The 19,476-nt window shown below is 39.9% G+C and overlaps 1 long non-coding RNA gene across 1 annotated transcript; it reads left to right on the forward strand.

The window, feature by feature from the left end:
* Nucleotides 1-1,680: 1,680 nt before the first annotated feature.
* LOC126475415 (uncharacterized) lies at nucleotides 1,681-16,625 on the forward strand. Its single transcript, XR_007586724.1, has 2 exons — nucleotides 1,681-1,880; nucleotides 16,415-16,625. It is a non-coding gene; the product is annotated as an uncharacterized LOC126475415 (long non-coding RNA).
* Nucleotides 16,626-19,476: the final 2,851 nt, after the last annotated feature.

Genomic DNA, 19,476 nt, shown 5'->3' on the forward strand with positions numbered 1-19,476 from the left:
AGTAGTTAGAGCCTATAGTAATTAGAATTTTTTTATTCAGCTAGCTGTAGTTGCTGGTTGCTGTAATTGCTGTAGTTCGTGTTATGAAGATTTTCTGTGAGGTAAGTGACTTATGAAAAGGTGCGAGTAATTGTTAGGATTTCTTCCAATTTAGGGCCATTCCTTTGTGTTAATTATTTTAAATGAGCTTGCCATTTTATGGTAGTCAGAGTGCGATGCGCTTGTATATTATGGGTAATAAATCAATAGGCTAAGTTGGAGTCGTCCTTGTCAGGGAAAATTCTGTAGGCCAGTGTTGTAACGATAAAAAACAAGTAACGGGATAGTAGGTTCAGTTGCATTCAGCAGTTTCAGTACAAGCTACTCGGTTATTTCTGTGGACACAAACGAAGAAGTTTTCAACAAATATTATTTCACAAGAACAATTAATAAAAAAAGAAACAATTTTTTAATGGTACCGAGTATTTTATTGTAAGAAGTGCAGTATTCCCTAACAACGCATTTAGGTCAACTTACTACACACCATAAATCGTAATGTGGTAATTAGAAAGTGCCGACACTTTATGAATTACGTTTATGTTTCTTAATCTTGTATAGCCACCGCCTCTTCCCTATGCACGGACACAATACAACTTACCAGTTGAGTGTGTGTCACGTATTAGGTAAAAGACAAAATAAATCTTCAGTTGGAAAAGACTATTAATTGACATGGAAAACATCACTGAGACAACAATAGGTAAAAATTGAAACAAATCGAAAACTTGTCGTGTAGATATTTACCTATTTGAAATAGATGAAATCACTGGACACGAAGGAACAGTAGTACATGCTCTGCTTATGTTGCTAGCGATATGTTCTAGAAGTGGATATTGAAGGTGGCAGCAGTACTGACGTGATTAAAGACATAAAAAATAGGTGTTGCCGAACTGTCAACTGTCATCAGAAGCTGTGAGTCAGCTCTATTAAATCTAAATCATACTATAGAGCACTGTTTGTAAGACGTAATAACGTTAAAATCAGGAACTACATATCTGAAGCTGACTCGAATGAGGCCTTCTGTCAGACTTCTGCCTCTTTGTTAAAAATGAATACATTATAATATGAGTTTTATTTGTTGGAAAGAAACCGATGAAACTAAATGTTACACCGGGTCATTTCACACTAGTTGCATAACAACATAAGTCCGTATCGCAACCATCATTGTCAGATTCTAGAAATTGTGAAATTTTGGTTATATTAGGGTAATTCACCTGTAAATCAACGTTCACGTGTTTCGATAAAATTACCTAAGCCGTCTTACGAAGAATACACAGATTCTAAACCGGTTACGGTGCTTTTCCAACAAGAAAACCAAAAGTTATCTGTGGCTGGCTGATACTGTATACAATAATGGCCACTCTTCACCAGCACTGTCATAAATTGATAAAACAGCATATGATTTAACGGTTGCTGAATCGTAAGTTCGTAGCCGGGAGCCGAGTGAATATCAATTATTTCCACGACCATTTCAACATTTTCTGCAGGAAGACAGATAACATTTAACCTTTTCCTGAGACTTGGCTGAGCAATGACTTTCCTAGAACACTCAGGAAATGACGTCTAGGGCACGTATTTAAATGAGCGGAAGCGGCGAACCCCTAACGGAAGCAGGCGCCACATCCTGTCTGTTCTCTAGCGAAAGGGAAGGAGGCCACACTTGTAGGCATAGGCTTTCTGAATGAAGTTCTCCGTCGTTTTATGCCTGCTGGGTGTCTTCGTCGCGCTGCTGACTTCCACATACGCTCAGGAACATTCTGTCCGTTTCCGTCGCTTCCCTCGTAAAGGAAGATGCAGAGATGGTACAGTGCTGGTCAGAAACAAATGCCGGCGGATACTGAGAGGTAGGTAACCACCTAAACCGATTTATCTCGCATCATTATCGCTGGATAAGTGAGTGCTTGGAAGGATTTGGGTCTGCAGGTTTGTTACACAGACTCGCAGTGTCCCAACGACTCGTGAAACAACTCTCCGTGCTGTTTACGTTCCTGTTAGTCAACTTCCTGTCACGTCTAAAAGTAAAGGACTCGATTCTCCCTCACCGGTCGCACCCAGCTGCAATGTGTCAATGAACTTGCAGCTATTAAGGTTCATCTTCCATCTCTTTCCGAATAGTGTAGAAGTAATGTAGTTTTAATGTCGATTTTAACTCGACCTGTACCATTGTTGTTGTTGTGGTCTTCAGTCCTGAGATTAGTTTGATGCAGCTCCCCATGCTACTCTATCCTGTGAAAGCTTCTTCATCTCCCAGTACTTACTGCAATCTGCATCCTTCTGAATCTGATTAGTATATTCATCTCTTGGTCTCCCTCTGCGATTTTTACCCTCCACGCTGCCCTCCAATGCTAAATTTGTGATCCCTTGATTCCTCAGAACATGTCCTACCAACCGGTCCCTTCTTCTTGTCAAGTTGTGCCACAAACTTCTCTTCTCCCCAATTCTATTCAATACCTCCTCATTAGTTATGTAATCTACCCATCTAATCTTCAGCATTCTTCTGTAGCACCACATTTCGAAAGCTTCTATTGTCTTCTTGTCCAAACTATTTATCGTCCATGTTTCACTTCCATACATGGCTACACTCCATACAAATACTTTGAGAAACGACTTCCTGACACTTAAATCTATACTCGATGTTAACAAATTTCTCTTCTTCAGAAACACTTTCCATGCCATTCCCAGTCAACATTTTATATCCTCTCTATTTCGACCATCATCAGTTATTTTGCTCCCCGAATAGCAAAACTCATTTATTACTTTAAGTTTCTCTGTTTTCTTATATCATGTGATGTGAATTCGTTAATGATGGTTCTAGGGGGCTATGTGGGTTCATTGTGAGTGATTGAAAAGGTATTGAAACAGGATTATAGCGTATCTTCGATTCTCTTTAAACTGTGGATTGAAGCGGTAAAGGAAACCAAAGAAAATTTGGAAAGGGAAATAAAATGTGGGTAAGACGTTGGAAAGACATTATAAGATGAATACCAGTTCAACTAAAGCAATGGTAATTGAATGCAGTCTAGTCAGATAAAGTGACACTGACGAATTAAATAGGAAATAATGCAATAAAATCAGTAAATGTGTTTTGCTATTTCGGCAGTAAAATAAGTGACAATAGCCTAACTAGATAAATACAAAATGTAGACTGGTATTAACAAGAAAAGCGAGTCTGTATAAGAGAAATCTACTAACATCTAATATAAATTTCTGATTGTATTTGGAGTGCAACCTTTTACCGAAGTGAAAGAAAATAGAAGCCTTGGAAATTAGGTGCTGGCCGCGGTGGCCGAGCGGTTCTAGGCGCTTCAGTCTGGAACCACGTGGCTGCTACGGTCGCAGGTTCGAATCCTGCCTCGGGCATGGATGTGTGTGATGTCCTTAGGTTAGTTAGGTTTAAGTAGTTCTAAGTCTAGGGGACTGATGACCTCAGATGTTAAGTCCCATAGTGCTTAGAACCAGTTGAACCAGTTGAAATTAGGTAATATACTAGAATGCTGAAGATTATATGTATATATTGGGTAACAAACGAATAGGTACTGAATAGTATTGGGATATAAGAAAATTATGACACAATTTAGCAGAAGAAGTTGATGGGACAAATCTTGCGGTTTCAGCGAATCGTCACGTGGGTAGTACTTGGAAATGAAGGGGTGTAAAAATTGTAAAGACTAATGATTTACCAAGGTAAGCAGGTTCAAATGTATTTAGATAGCAGTAGTTGTCTACAGACCAAGAATTTTTCACAGGATATGGAGCTGCATCAATTCATTCATGAAACTGAAGCCAAAACAAAATTTTTGCGTATGTGGTGTCGAATCCTCTTACATCAGTTGTACTCATTGGTGGCCAAAGGTTAGTGGAATAAAAGCTTATACTCTTGGGTAGTTTCACTGTTGTATCACTGGTTATGGTTGTTTTTACACGAATTAAGATGTAAATGTTTCAATATAAGGTGACGCTTAAATTATTTGGGATGCTGTTTCAGTGTTTGAAGCGACCATCGTTTTCTAACTATCTAATTCCCTCAGGATCAGCTCATTTAGTTCCATTACTTTCCATCACCCGCATTTTCCTATTACTGACGTTCATCTTGCAGTCTCCTTTCTAGACACTGTATATGCATTTGAGCACTAAAATTTTTCCAGAGATGTTTTGAATGTATGCGAAAGTGTTAAGTTATACTGGCAGATATTTTGAATGACAATTTGATTATCTGTAGGAAAGACATGTTTTTGTTTCATTAGTTCTGTAAAAAACATAATAGGTCATCTTTATACACTGTTACATTTTTAGTTACTGTAATACGGCTTAGTGTTGACGATTATAAGCGTACACGTAGGAGAATTTTAAACTCTAACATACGTTGAAGCAAAATCTGTTACAGCAGTACAGGAAAACGGACCACAGGCCGAAATTAGAATTGTGAAACAAATAATTACTTTCGTTCACCGTGATTATTATCTCTTCTTTTCGTATATGGAATAAATGTTAGTCATTGTATTACCGATTAAATTCCTAGCGAAAAGAAATTGTACGTCAGAGGTAGCACTGCTGCTGCCATCTGTTAAATTCGTTGCTAATCTCGTCCCATTCTGATTAGTACACCAGGCTGGCGCTGCTGGCATCGAAGTCTACTTCCGACAGCAACAGTTTACCTCAGTATGGATAAAAGAAATCAGAACTCCAGAGCATACGTCCTTTCATTGGTACATGAAAAGCAGTTTCAACGTAATAATTGCATGGACTCAGTGGCTGTAGATACATAATCGAAAGACACGACCAACTGTGTCAGGTTTTCACAGCAGAGCGTGATATATATCTGGCCTTATCCTTATCGAGAAATAATTATCTTCCTCTTAGATTAAAACGATTATTTAAACTTTGAAAAATGTTCTGTAGCCAACGGGTTGCAGCCCATTTGAGCATACGTCGGTTATCTGAAGGATCAGTCAATGTAACAAAAATTTTTTTTATTAATAGGACAACAGCAGTTAGTATTTTCAATGCAGCCTACTGAATGAATCATTACGTGAAATGCTGGAAGAGCTGCTATTCTTGTTGATGAAGTCGTTTAACTAAATGCAGTTAAACCTGTGAATTAATTGAATCGTTTCTACGGTCTCAGTGTTGACGAGTGAAATATGAAAATATTCATTTCGAAGTTCGGTTACAGCAATATTGCCTATTTAAAATAATATTTTTTTTTTAATTGGAACTCGAAACAATGTTATTATTCTCCGCGTTAACTTTGTTGTGCCATATGTGAACTACGTGTGGAACTAAAGTAGTTCCTCCAAGGCTGTAATTTTATCACTAGACACATTTTCGCATTTTGACCAGTTTCGGCCTCGTTTGGTACAGATATTACTAACTCTTTCTTAATAGCTCAGAGCCCTGCAATCCTAACAGGAAAAACGGAAATTTTGTCCTGTTTACATATTCCTAACACAGAGCTCGCTTTAGAATGAGAAAAGTAGTAATTTAAAACGGCATATGTGGGAGTCAAGACGAGAAGGTTCGCATCATATAAGATACACAAGGAAAATTCAGCAAAAACAAAAAGAGTTTTTTGTACGAATCGTCTTATTGTTTTACAAAATATTCTTCAAATTATGTACACCTATGCATGCGTTCCCATCGTTTGCGCATTGTTGTACGTAGTTCTAAATCATGTCTCTGAGTAGAAGCTACACCACGACGGGAAGAAAATCTCTGTTCACTCACATTTAGTTTAATACAAGGGAACAAAAAGAAGTCTGTAGGAGATAAATTAAGTTAATGAGACATTAAAGTGATGCTGATATCTTATGTGAGAGAGGACAGCGTCACTAAGAAGAATGGAGCTGTTCGGTAGCTTTCCTCATTTTATCGATTACTTGGGACATACAAATGAGTTGTGCACAATCAGCATAAACTCTTGCTAGAACTCTTCACGAAATGGTAAGGGGATTTCCAGTGTAGCCAAAGAAACAAATTATTATTTTCTTTGAAGCCCTCGGAGGTTGAGGTACGTTTTAGTGTTCTGAGCCTCAATCGCTAAAACGGAACCCTTATAGGATCTGTATGTTGTCTTTGTCTGACAGTCTGTCCGTCCGACTGTTGAAACCCCTTTCTCTCAGGAACAGGTAGATATATGAATTTGAAATATATGTCACATACTGAGGGCTAGAGTCCCTCGGGCGTTTTAAAAACTGAAACTGTAAGTCCTTGCAATCAAAAGGTAAGACCATTTATATCACATACATCGTTGACAAAAAACAGTGTGACCATCTGTTTAAGAGCTTGTTTGTCCGTCTTCGGAATGAAATACACCATCGACTCCGATCAGAAATGCCGCAGTTTGTTTGTAGGTTTGTGGAGGTGTGTGCCATTAGTTTTCTACGCACAGGTTGTGTAACTTGCGCAAATAACGGGCCTCTGATTTTCGTACGCGGTGACGACGTCCGATAGCTACACAGATGGGCTCCATCACGATTTACATCAGCTGAATTCGGTCGCCGAGACATCAACGTGAGTCCACTATAATGCTCTTCAAACCACTGTAACACGTTTCTGGTTACGAGATATGAACAGTTAAACTGCTAAGAGAGGACATCGCTGTCGGGGAAGACATCAAGCATGAAGGGACGCAGGTGTTTCGTAGCTGTCCATGTGACTTTGGTTACTACTGCAAGCGTAGGAGAATGTCTCCCATAGCGTAATACTGCTCCCACCAGCCTGCGTCTGTGACAAGCTGTGCGTTTCGAGCCGCTGTTCATCTTGATGACGACCTAGTGTAGCAAAAACGTACTTCAACCGAAGATCCGACACGTTTAAATTGATCGACGGTCGAGTCCAGATGGTCCCGTGCCCACTGAAATCGTAATTGACGATGTCGTTGGGTAAAAATGAGAATGCGTAGGGGTGCTCTGCTGTGGAGCTATATGTTCAACAAGATAAGAAGAACGATGTGTTCCGAATCACTTGTGGGTGCACCAGCATTGTATTCTTTCGGTAGAGATGCCACAGATCACCATCTATACTACTTCACCTAGCAGAGAAGCCTCCGAACCCCATGATCTGAGAAGAGTCGTGGTCGTCCAACCATTTAGCTGCTGGTGATAGTTCCTCTGTCCTTCTACTTCTTACCGTAGATGCTCACGACAGTAGACCATGAAAATTCAAGCAGCTCCGCCGTTTTCGAGATACTCGTTCACAGGTTCTGCGTATTTATAATTTACCATTTGTCAGAGTCGTTTCTTCAATGGATTTCTCAGTTTGCAGCCCATATCTTCGCTCGGGTGATCTTGTGTCTGCTCCACTTACCATTTTTGCTACTGCGTCACTTCCCCGCAACGCCACCAGGCAACGAATGTTGCGATGGGCGGTGGTCATAATGTTTTGGCTGATCGTTCTATTTTGATACGCGAAAACTCATCAAAACATACAGTATATATTACTTCCCACTAGCTTTACCATGAAATTTTGCAAGAAGCAAGGTTTCACAGCAGAACTAAAGGAAAAATCCCAAAAATTGAATTTCCAATCATGTAATAGTTTTTTTTTTCATTTGCCACACATCTGAATGTCTTTCCGTATGTCTGTTATGACACTTTTTCCTCAGGAACGGCAAACTTATTAAATTTATGTCGCATACCAAGGCAGATACTGCCTTGACATTGTAATAAATGCCAACTTCGGGTTAATGCAATCAAAAGATGCAGCCATTTATGTAACATATTTTGACACTCGCAAAATCATACATCAAAACCTACGAGGTACTCCCCGTTGGCTTAGAATAATGAAATTCGGTAAACAGTAAGAATTAAAAATAAAAGTGAAGGAAAAACCAGAAAATTATTAACTTGTAATAATGTGTTGCGAAAAAAAGGCCATTTACTATATTCCAGACTGTATGTCCATCTGTAGAGAAGGAATGGGCGCATCAAGTTGAAATTGATGTCACAAAATAAGGTGTATAATTCCATGGCGATGCAATAAATGCACGCTTTTAAATCAACGCAGTCAAAAGAAATGGTCATTTACGTCACATACTTTCAGACTGTAAAGTCACTCATTAAAACCAACAGAGTACTTTCCGTTGATCCAGAATAATGAAATTTGGAAAGAAACATGATTTTACATTTGAAGCAAAGCAAAGGAAAAAGAAAAATTTTAATTGTAAGTATATCAGACGAAAAATATTTGCTTTTGACGTTTGTTTTCTTACTTTGAACTCAAAATTAAAACATTCCTGGGGCAATATCTTGCAATTATCAATATCGATAAGATGCAAAAAGTGTCATTCACAACTCTTCTCATGGATGAACTGTCTATATACATAAAGATTTTGGTTTCACTTCATCTTGGAACACTTACTGCTTAGTTCCCGGCTCGTAAGCACAGGTACTTGAGTTATGATTATCTGAAAAGTAATTTCTATATTTCTTAACACATTTATCCCACTGTGATACACGAAGGTCAACGCTTTCATGCAAAATTGTTTGCGGTTGTCTGCGAAACGATGATTATGTCTAGATGTGCACCTCTTCGTCCGAAGCAAGTCGACGGACATGAATGTACTTCTTCAGAGCTCGCATGGGGAGAGATCGAGATTGTAGGCGAGCACAGATGTTGCCAAGGTAGTTTCGACTAAGCTGAAGAAATTTCTCTGGGAATCCCTTATATTGTTTCGATTACGATATAGAAATTTCGCTGGAAAGCTATTACATGTCATTCATACAGTCCCGATCCGTCCCCATAACAGTTTCCGTGAAATTATCGTTCAGATAACATACGGAGCATGTAAATAACTAAATAACTGCAGCATTCTTCTATAGCTCCGCATTTCAAAAGATTCTATTCTTTCCTTGTTTAAACTGCTTGTCGTCCACGTTTTGCAACGCTTCCGTCATACACCTTCAGAAAGGACATCCTAACATTTGGACTGATGTCAGTTGTTAGCAAACTAGCATTTTTCCGAAATGCGTTTTTTGCTATTACCATTCTGCGTTTTATATCCCCTCTACATAGACCATTACTAGTTATTTTGCTGACCGAATGCCAAAAGTCATCTATTACGTTTAGTTCATTTCCCAATCTAATTTTCTCAGCATACCCCGATTTAAGTTGACTACATTCCATTATTCTTGTTTTATTTTTGCAGCTGTTCATCTTATAACATATTTTCATCACTCCATCCGGTTGAGCTGTCCTTCCAAGTCCTTTGCCGTCTCTGACAAAATCAGAGCGTCATCAGCAAATCAGGAACTTTTTATTTCCTTTTCTGAACTTTAAATCCCTTCTCATATATCTTCTTGGTTTAGTTTTCTGATTGCTCACTGTACGGATTGAAAAACATCAGGGAATCGAATATTCTTATGAATGGAGTTGAAGTGATAGAAAAACTCCAGTAGTGTCACCATGAGACCACAATATGAAAGTATCGTACTCATACAGCAAAAGTTCAGTTGGTTTAATGATCACGTTTTAGTACTCTGTCCTCAAAATCATCCCTAAAAATAATTACCACCAACGAAGAAAGAGGGCTGCCCATGGCGACCCCATCAACCTCCTCAGAAACCTCATGGTCAAATACGAATTAGGTTGAAGGAAGAGACTGCCAAAATCGAGTGAGTGGTGTCCACCTGAAATTTGTTTTGATACCATTTCAAAGCTAATAAAACGGTATCACCTGCTTAGACCAAGACAGGAATAACGCCAGTAATTAGCTGTTTCCATTTGATTGGTCGTCACAAATCACCTAAAAGATTGTACACGGTATTGAAAAATAAAATGAAAATAAACAAGGAAAAAATAGTAAATAAAATCCTTCATTCAAATATAAATATACTTAGTCTTAAAAAAGGGCAAATCCCATTTTAAAATACTGTATATAAAATTCTCATGGAATCAGTGCTTGTAATAAGGAAGTATGTCAATCAATCAAGAATAATCTTCGTAATTTCAGTAATGCGTTCAGATAATAGCGAACTGTTCATCAGAAACTTCTGTTAGAAATTTAATTTTTGTTCACGTCGAAAATAATTTGACAGAATTAACTATCTGATAAAAATCTATTCGACATAACAAGAAATTTTAGAGATCCATTTTTAATAATACGTATTCTGATGCTTCAACAATGATCTGAGATTATACAGGGCAGAAAGCCAAGTTTCTGCCCTTACACAATATGCAAAGTGGAGGCGATACTTACAATTTTTCTCATTAAAGGGGAAATGAAACGTTGATTTTAACAATGGAGAGATTGGTTTATTAGTACCACACACATAGACTAGCGGTAGAGCTAGTATAATCTCTCAGAAATTCCCAAAGTAAATGCGATGGTTATCGTTTTACATTTGTCCAGGCGAAAGAATAGAGCGCCAGTTTTCAACAATGAATTTGAAACTCCTTCCTTTTGAAAAAAGACAGAACTACCATTCGTCGCTGGATTCATGTTTTTGTTGTACTGCGAGTCATTAATTTCATTGCTTCCACAGGAGAAGAAGACGAAATATCATTTTGGCTGGGAGCGTTTAGTTTCCTTACGATTCTTCAAAAATACGTGTGAAGTATTTTGTTATGTGCTTATAAGAAATGACATTCAATTATATCCATAACGTCGGATTTTTACACAAATTAAGCGTTTATGTGTTATGACCTTTGTTCAATCCAGTAAAGACAGCGCAGCCGTAACAAGATTGCAAGCATAACGTAATAGAACACATTGCTTATAGAGAAAACATATAATAAGTTAAATATTGATATTAACATTCTGTCGTCTGAAAGTCTTCGTCACTCATCGAGTAATAGATGTTATATTTTTACGCGACGTATGACCCTTATCATTCAGCTCGTAATATTGATATGTGGAACGAAATATTACTTTCACGTGTCTTTCGATGTGACCAAACCCCTCATAAGAAATAAAGAAGCCTTTACTTAAATTACTGCTCCTAACATAAAGATAACCTGAACAGTATACACTGGACTCGCATTCGGGAGGACGACGGTTCAATCCCGCGTCCGGACATCCTGATTTAGGTTTTCCGTGATTTCCCTAAATCGCTCCAGGCAAATGCCGGGATAGTTCCTTTGAAAGGGCACGGCCGACTTCCTTCCCCGTCCTTCCCTAGTCCGATGAGACCGATAACCTCGCTGTCTGGTCTCCCCCAAACAAGCCAAGCCAACTGAACAATATGGCCGAAGTCGTCTCCAAATGGATGCTGCCACTGGGGGGGCAACAAACGTTACTCACGTATTTCCCGATTAGCTGCAGAGTTCGATACATCAACGACCCTGATCGTACAATCACGTGACATCTGCCTTGCGTGGCGCGAGTATGAGAGATACGTAAGAAATTATGAACTATCAACAACAATAAGCTACGGTTCTCCTTAAAATTTTAAAATCTTGAAGAACTATGAAGGAAATAGTAATAAATCCTACCACTGCACAAACTCCTATTGTGTTTACACAAACTGAAAATACGAATCACAGTGTACCTGTATGTATAGATCTATAAACGCTTATGCTGATTTTTAAGTAAAGGTAACAGACAAAGACGAAAATGTTGTCATCCAAAACATGCTACTTGACTGAACCCAGTCTAATACTTGATCTGTGTATTAGAAACAGTAATAGTTTACGAAGTAAGCTGCAAACGGACAAGTCAATCCCTCTTCACATGTGAGAATAAAACATAAAAGTAATGTCAGATTTTAATCAGTTTTCAAACATGACGAAAACGTTCAGATGAAATAGAAATGACAGTTAATCAAGAATTAAATGTCGGACCACCGAAATAGATTGTAATAATGCGACTGTAATGTTTATATGAGAATAAATCACATCGGCAAGACCCGTATTGAAGATACTACCATCAGACGTCACTAGATCACAGAACGAAGTAAACCTCGAGAATTGGACATAATCATGATTGCAGTCTTTTATACATTTATTAGTTGCCGTTGTTAGCATGACCCTCAGCCTAGAAATACTTCAGTCCGTGTTTCACATTCACCTTTATTATCAAAATACATTAAAAACGCTTAGACAGATCTTTGTGACAGTATCAACGTAAGTCACTACATCACAGGATGATCAAAGGATCTAATACAAGCCAAGATTTCCTGAACTGTGACGTAAACTGTTCGAACAGTTCGATTGGTGTTCAGACACAGCCCTTGCTGCCACTAATCGGTTGATAGAGATATTGGTTTCAGAATGATGACGTCATGTACTATCTGTATCATGTAAGGTCTAAGGCAAATTGGTGAGCAATTATTCGGTCTGCAAAGAGGTCACGCCTTGATCCGTCTTGCATGAAACGAAAAACCTCGTCCGATAATACTGCGAAAGGTGCTCAATAATTCAACGATACAGCTGCTCGTTGTCCTCAGGTGTAGTAGTGTGGCTACAGTGGCACGCCAAGATATACGCTGGCTCACTACAAAAGCGCAGGCGTTAAAGGGTGGAGCTATAATGTCATCACAGAGAAATCATAGAGCGAGGCGACAACCAGTCCCCACTACCGGAGAGAAGGCCCCCACGGTCTTCGCACGCGCGACGCGGGAAAAGCACGGCCGCATCCGGCGGTCCAGCAGGCGCTTTACTAGCGAGCCAGCGTATACAGGGTGGTCCATTGACCGTGACCGGGCCATAGATCTCACGAAATAAGCGTCAAACGAAAAAACTACAAAGAACGAAACTTGGCTAGCTTGAACGGGAAAACCAGATGGCGGTATAGTTGGCCCGCTAGATGGCGCTGCCATAGGTCAAACGGATATCAACTGCTTTTTTTAAAAATTGGAACCTCCATTTTTATTACATGTTCGTGTAATACGGAAAGAAATATGAATATTTTAGTTGGACCACATTTATCGCTTTGTGATAGATGGCGCTATAATAGTCACAAAAATATGGCTCAAAATTTTAGACGAACAGTTGGTTATTAGGTAGGTTCTTTAAATTAAAATACAGAACGTAGATACGTTTGAACATTTTATTTCGGTTGTTCCAATGTGATACAAGTACCTTTGTGAACGCATGCTGTTACAGCGTGACTACCTGTAAATACCACATTAATGCAATAAACGCTCAGAATGATGTCCGTCAACCTCAATGCATATGGCAATACGTGTAACGACATTCCTCTCAACAGCGAGTAGTTCGCCTTCCGTAATGTTCGCACATGCATTGACAATGCGCTGACGCCTCTTGTCAGGCGTTGTCGGTGGATCACGATAGCAAATATCCTTCAACTTTCCTCACAGAAAGAAATCCGAGGACGTCAGATCCGGTGAACCTGCGGGCCAATCCACCTGTCATGAAATATGCTATTCAATACCGCTTCAACCGCACGCGAGCTATGAGCCGGACATCCATCATGTTGGAAGTACATCGCCATTGTGTCATGCAGTGAAACATCTTGTAGTAACATCGGTAGAACATTACTTACGAAATCAGCATACATTGCACCATTCAGATTGCCGCCGATAAAATTGGGGCCAATTACCCTTCCTCCCATAATGCCGCACCATACATTAACCCGTCAAGGGCGCTAATGTTCCACTTATCGCAGCCATCGCGGATTTTCCATTGCCCAGTAGTGCATAATATGCCGGTTTACGTTGCCACTGTTGGTGAATAACGTTTCGTCGTTAAATAGAACGCGTGCTAAAAATCTGTCATCGTCCCGTAATTTCTCTTGTTCCCAGTGGCAGAAATGCATACGACTTTCAAAGTCGTCGCCATGCAATTCCTGGTACGAAGAAATATGGTACGGGTGTAATCGATGTTGATGTAGTATTCTCAACACCGACGTTTTTGAGATTCTCGCACAATTCGTTTGCTACCGACGTGCGGATTAGCCGCGACAGCAGCTAAAACACCTATTTGCGCATCATCATTTGTTGCAGGTCACGGTTGACGTTTCACATGTGGCTGAACACTTCCTGTTTCCTTAAATGACGTAACTATCCGGCGAACGGTCGGGACACTTGGATGATGTCGTCCATGATACCGAGCAGCATACATAGCACACGCCCGTTGGGCTTTTTGATCACAATAGCCATACATCAACACCATATCGACGTTTTCCGCAATTGGTAAACGGTCTGTTTTAACATGGGTAATGTATCACCAAGCAAATACCGTCCGCAGTGGCGGAATGTTACATAATACCACGTCCTTATACGTTTGTTACTATTACAGCGCCATCTATAACAAAACGAAAAAAGTGGTCCAACCAAAACATTCATATTTCTTTACGCACTACACGAATATGTAATAAAAATGAGGTTTCCTGTTTCAAAAACCCAGTTGATATCCGTTTGACCTATGGCAGCGCCATCTAGCGGGCCAACCATAGCGCCATCTGGTTTCCCCCTTCCAGCTACACAAGTTTCGTTCTCTGTAGTTTTTTCATTTGATGCTTATTTCGTGAGATATTTGCCCGACCACTATAAGTGGACCACCCTGTATACTGGCGAGTCACTGCAGCTACACGTTAGTAAGCACCTGAGGACAGCGAGCAGCTGTCTCGTTGAATTATTGTGCACCTGAAGATGTCGCGCAGCAGTCTCATTGAAATACAGTGCTGGTTCCACAGTATTACCCGGCGCGACGCCTGTGAACCAATGAAGCACAGTTGCTATATTTAAGTAGCGAACATATAACTACTTCATTACGTAATACACTTGTAAAAATGTGTAAAACATGCATTTGGCAGACTGTTGCGGAAAGTGCGTCCCAAATAAGATTGTGACGCGGCACACTTGCAACAGAACCATGTTTATTACAGTGTTACTGCTTTCAAATAAATTACCTTTCTACAATAGTTTCAACCACAATCACGGGACATTCCACTCGCTTTCAACACTCAGTTTAAGACTGACACAAACTGTGAATTAAAGTACACTATTGGCCATTAAAATTGCAACACCACGAAGATCCGCGTGGCTGTAACGGATCGTGCAGCCACGTCTCGATCCCTGAGTCAACAGATGGGGACGTTTGCAAGACAATAACCACCTGCACGAACAGTTCGACGACGTTTGCAGCAACATGGACTATCAGCTCGGAGACCATGGCTGTGGTTACCCTTGACGCTGCATCACAGACAGGAGAGCCTGCGATGGTGTACTCAACCACGAACCAGCGCACATTGGAAGCGTGTATTCGTCATCGCTATACTGGCGTATCACCCTGCGTGATGGTATGGGTTGCCATTGGTTACACGTCTCGGACACCTCTGGTTCGCACTGACGGCACTTTGAACAGTGGACGTTACAATTCAGGTGTGTTACGACCCGTCGCTCCACCCTTCATTCGATCCCTGCGAAACCCTACATTTCAGCAGGATAATGCACGACCGCAATGTTGCGGGTCCTGTACGGGTCTTTCTGGATACAGAAAATGTTCGACTGCTGCCCTGGCCAACACATTCTCCAGATCTCTCACCAACTGAAAACGTCTGGTCAATGGTAGCCAAGCAACTGGCTTGTCACAATACGCCAGTCACTACTCTTGACGAACTGTGGTATCGTGTTTAAGCTGCATGGGCAGCTGTACCTGTACACGCCATCGAAGCTCTGTTTGACTCAATGCCGAGGCCTATCAAGGCCGTTATTATGGCCAGAGGCGGTTGTTCTGGGTACTGATTTCTCAGGATCTATGCACCCAAATTGGGTGAAAATGTAATCACATGTCAATTCTAGTATAATATATTTGTGTCCAATGAACGCCCGTTTATCATCTGCATTTGTTCTTGGTGCAGCAATTTTAATGGCCAGTAGTGTAATAAAATTTCAACGTTGGTCATATCCTAGGATAAATTTAGGAAAGAAACTAGCAGACATTCCATGACTGAATATTCAGGAAGTTGTGGAAAAAATAGAACTGTCGCGTCACATGTTTACAAATATGAAAAGGAATGGTTACTTAAGTTAATGAAGAGCACAACTCTGACATCTGGAGACGCTGGAAATGACAAACGATACGTTTACGCTGTTTTGTGCTCTATTTATCGAAACGTGAGATAAGCGTAGTAACTCTGTCAAAGGGATGCATAAATAGCTCTTTCAGTGTTCGCATCTGTTCGTGTAGTGAGTGGGTATTACTTGAGTATACAACAGACACCTCAACTTGACTCAGAAGTAACAAATCACTGAGCAACTTAGTGCTTATGCTGCATGTTTGATGAAAGCTGTTGCTCCATTCTGCTACAAAACACACATATCGTTTAAATTATCTTATCATGTAATTCTAAACAAAGTTTTGTGAGCCAGCTTTATTTTATGATGTATAGGCTTACGAATAACACTGTACTAATTTTAATTTCTACAGTCTGTTGATAGTAGTGATAACCGATTCCTGTTTCATTCTCTTTTTACAGTTTGATGGCCATGGAGACAACGGGTGAACGAGCGAAAACTGCATGATGAATGTTTCAGTACTGTACTACTGTTTGTGTACAAACGTCTAAAACAACAAGATCTTCAACAAAGAATCAATGTCACAGGGAGTCAGACTTTCTCATATAATGCGACTTCGTATCATAGTATTGTAATTTAATGAAGCTCAATTACATTTAGTCGAAGATGGAATATCATGTTTTTCAACTTCTGGACTATGTTTCCTTACCCTCTGACTTTTTCAAACGATATGTTCGATTATTATTATTGGGAATACAGATTATCAACAAACTTTGTTTTATGAAACGTTGTAGCATAGCACTCGAATTCAGAGTCTCCACTGCACTGCTCTCTACAGCGAGTTATAACCTTTGGAACCAGCCACGGATCATCTAGTAAGATGAAGTGTTATATACGTTACTTTTTAAGATGATGCTAGTCAGGAAAATACGGATGGATTTCCAGCATGCTGGATCAATTGCAGGACAGCAATTTGTTGCGGAAACAACCAGAGTTGCAAGATTCACTTTTTCATTTAACTAATGAGTAGTTCCAGGTTACCTGAACCCAATTTCAAATCATCCTGCGAGATGAAAGGTCAGAATTACACTATGTCCTGTAAACTGTTGCAAAAATTATTGAATACATATAAGCAGATACAAAACATATCTTAGCAGAATATATGTATAGACAAACAATACAGTGTTTTCCGAAACTGTATAGGCTATGAACCAGTCAAGAATCATAGGTATATGTATAAAAAAGTTTAACAATGGACAATGGCGTAACAAACATGTAACTAATAGTCCACTCCCTCCACTGCCACAAGGTAACATCAGGTAGAGGGCATCGTAATAGGATCTAGGAAGTGTCTTTTACAATATAGAATCATCAAGGGTAAAACAATTAGTGGAATAAAAGTACAACTCTGTTTCCGCACTTGAGCCCTTTAAACTTTTTTCAAGAACAGCGCGGCGTTTAAAACCAACTAACAGTGATACTTAAATGCATGGTACAGCCCTCTTTCGACTTTCTCAAAATTCCTCTACCGTTCCACTACTCTGACAGCGCGCCGTAATATGCACACTTAGATCTGTGGCGTCCAAAATTTTGACTCGTGGGCTCTGCCCTGGTTCAAGTGACAAGGCGCTCAGGTTCGTTGCACATGTCCCCTACCGCCACGCCACGTTGTCTGAGCATTTAAATGGCGGTGCGGTCGCGCTACCTACGACCTGGTTTTATACATCGCATGTCTTCACAACACAAATCACAACAAAACAAACTTTCAGTATTATTTAACTATTTTTGGCGCACTTAAGACATGACTTTTATCTGGTACAAACTGCCGGCATGAAGGCAGACGCAGAAAATTTGACAGACTTTTCTCATTCACGTTGCCACATAAATGCTACTTATTTAGTTTGATAATCGAAAATAAGGTCTTTCACACAAATATATCGATCGAAATAATGTAGCCCTTTTCCAACCTCATTATGGAGACGTAGGAACTATACCCAAGGAAAACAATATAGATGTCCTGAACAACTTTAACGCAAAAGAATTTGTCATGACAAAGAGAATTCGCTTGCGGGTCAGTCAGTTACATCTACACATGCACAGGGGCGCTTTCAGCTGAAGAGGCAAACGGTCTCGAATACAGCTCGAACACAGATGTAGGACTGACAACGTCTTCAAAACCTTTAGCAAACTATGTTTGTAATTCTTTTAAGGCCACAATGAATTCTTAAAAGTAACTCCCTTCCATAAATACAATTTCTTTTTAAGTGTAACTCTATCAAATCAGAAAGTAGTTGGTCTTCATCTTCCAGTGTCTTACTTTGGTCTGTCTACAATGAATTCCGCTTAAAATCTGAGGTCTACAATCCACTCCGCATTTTCTGATTTTCGTTCCTGCATTCATTTTTCCTTTGTAAATTCATAACCAGCGAGATTTAAATCGAGAAATCGTTCCAAGCTTCCCCCTTGACTTAAGCAACGTACTTCGCAGTAATATATGAAGTCTGTGTACTTTTCATTCAGTTCCGCCGAAAACAGTTGCAACTGACAGCAGAACGATGCGTGCAACATTAGAAATTTTACTATTCATACCATCAATATCTTCACTGCTGCATGCCTGCAAATTTAGCACTAAGTTCTTCTTGATGTATTGAACAATGAATCCTATCTATCAATCGCTGTAATTCTTTGCTCTTTCATTTGCAACTAAATCTTCAAATTCTTTCTACTTGGTGCTGTAACATCGCTCCCTAGCAAATCTTCAGTATTCATTATTTATGCACCAGCATAATATACATTGAGAATTCTCATACCTCTCTTACGTCATTCCCATTTATTTTCAACGCCTTGTGACCATAGATCGCTACATTGCTTCTTTAGGGACTGATGACCCTGTTGTTGGATCCCTTTGTATCCCAAACCAACCAACCAACCATCCAACTGTTTCTTTTTGTGCAAACATCGACTGGACCTGTATACGTCTTTCACATAGTAAACAAACATCGAAAGATAAACAGCGCTGACATCACGTTTCTGACAAACTGTAGATATCTGTACCAACCGAAAGATGCCACTCCGTAATATTTAATTAAATGCTGCGCTGAACAGAGTACTTCCGTGAAAGAACGGGGAAGAGCAATACGCGCGGGGCTTTGCCCACCCGCCCGCTGCCGGCACACTCGACCCGCGTAAAGTTTCGCACGCCGTGGCCTGCTCTGACTTAAATCTGTCTGTGTGAGCTCTGATTCTCTTATTTCATTATGAAGATCATTTCTGTCTATGTAGGTGGGTGCCAAGAAAACATTTTCGCATTTGAAGGCGAACATTTGAACTGAAATATCGTGAAAAGACCTTGGTTGAACGAAATATGTCTTTTTTAAATGTTTACCACTTCAATTCACGTATAACATCCGTAACTCTATCTCCCCTAGATGGCGGTAAAACAAGACGAGCTGCCCTTCTCAGGACTTTTTCGATGTCCTCCTTCAGTCCAATTTGCTTCGATTCCCAAATTTCAAAGCACTAT

This window comes from Schistocerca serialis, chromosome 4 (assembly GCF_023864345.2).
Source record: "Schistocerca serialis cubense isolate TAMUIC-IGC-003099 chromosome 4, iqSchSeri2.2, whole genome shotgun sequence".
Lineage (NCBI taxonomy): Eukaryota > Metazoa > Arthropoda > Insecta > Orthoptera > Acrididae > Schistocerca > Schistocerca serialis.